Consider the following 2,053-nt stretch of genomic DNA (forward strand, 5'->3'; position numbering starts at 1 on the left):
AACTTTATTAACAGATTGCAGAATGGGTACAATACAGTACAGCTCAATACACACAATTGTTAAGGGGATGCAGACCAGAGAAAGACTTTCGTCTTGTTTACATCAGGGTCCCCCATTTTCAATTCATCAGGACATATATGACATACATGACATACAGATAGGCCTACTGCTACATCTATACATTTATGACATACCAGATTTGCAAATACAGTACTGTTTGTGATACAAAAAGAGTCAAGAAAAGGGAGTATATACATTTGACGTAGAAACTGTACATTGGAGGAGGTTGGGTGGGGTTGTGTGGGGGGGGGGGGTTGGGTACATTGGGATATTGGGATATTGACAAAAAATGTTGAGCTCATGGGAGAGAGCGGGGGAGGGATGAATGAATGAAAACTTTATTTAACAGATTGCAGAATGGGTACAATACAGTACAGCTCAATACACACAACTGTTAAGGGGATGCAGACCAGAGAAAGACTTTCGTCTTGTAAACAAGAATACCCTGAAGACTCTGGCAGGAGCACTCATTCAAGGGTACTACGACTATGCTTGCACCTCATGGTACCAAAGCACCTCAAAGGCGCTAAAAACAAAATTACAAACATCTCAAAACAAACTGGTCATTGATTGATTGATTGATTGAAAAGTTTATTAACAGATTGCAGAATGGGTACAGTACAGTACAGCTCAATACATACAATTGTTAAGAGGATGCAGACCTGAGAAAGACTTTTGTCTTGTTTCCATCAGGGTCCCCCATTTTCAATTCATCATATGACACACACGACATACAGATAGACAGTACTGCTACATCTATACATTTATGACATACCAGATTTTCAAATACAGTACTGTTTGTGATACTAAAAAAATACAGAAAAAGAGTGTATATACATTTGACATAGAAACTGTGCATTGGAGGAGGTTGGGTAGGTGGGGTGGGGCTGTACATTGGAGGTGGGGGACACACACTGTACATTGGAATACTGACATACATTTGACATAGAAACTGTACATTGGAGGAGGTTGGGTAGGTGGGGTTGGGTGGGGCTGTACATTGGAGGTGGGGGGGGGGGGGGGGGTTGGGTACATTGGAATAATGACAAAGCCATGCTTGGTCTTTATTGTACAACTGGGTTAGGACATTTGTAGGGGCCAGTTTTGAATTGCAGTCTCCCGTAGGTGTTCTTTGAGAGTGTTTTTGAAGGTGGGTAGTGATTCACATTCCTTTACAGCTTTGGGTAGGGCGTTCCACATTGTTGTGGCATAATTGCAAAACGTGTTTAGTCCCTTGTTTGAGCCGAATCTGGGTTTTACATGATTTGTGGAGCTCCCTCTGGTGTTGTGATCGTGGTATTCACTGACCTTTGGGAAGTATTTTGACATTTTGTCAGACTACTGCTTGACCTTACTCCTAGACCTCACCCCTGCCCACTTTGACAACCTAGGATGGCTTAGAGTAGACGACAGAGTACAGCAACTTGCAATGGGCCTGGTCTACACAAGATACACTACACGACCAAGGTACCCATGTACATGTCAAAATACTTCCCACAGGTCAGTGAATACCACGATCACAACACCAGAGGGAGCTCCACAAATCATGTAAAACCCAGATTCGGCTCAAACAAGGGACTAAACACGTTTCGCATTATGCCACATCAATGTGGAACGCCCTACCCAAAGCTGTAAAGGAATGTGAATCACTACCCACCTTCAAAAACACTCTCAAAGAACACCTACGGGAGACTGCAATTCGAAACTGGCCCCTACAAATGTCGTAACCCAGTTGTACAATAAAGACCAAGCAGGCTTTGTCAGTATTCCAATGTACCCAACCCCCCCCCCCCCCCCCCCCCACCTCCAATGTACAGCCCCACCCAACCCCACCCCCCTACCCAACCTCCTCCAATGTACAGTTTCTATGTCAAATGTATGTCAGTATTCCAATGTACAGTGTGTGTGTCCCCTAACCACCCCCCCCCCCCCCCACCTCCAATGTACAGCCCCCACCCCACCTACCCAACCTCCTCCAATGCACAGTTTCTAT

This window comes from Notolepis coatsorum (assembly GCF_963971535.1).
Source record: "Notolepis coatsorum genome assembly, chromosome: 5".
Lineage (NCBI taxonomy): Eukaryota > Metazoa > Chordata > Actinopteri > Aulopiformes > Paralepididae > Notolepis > Notolepis coatsorum.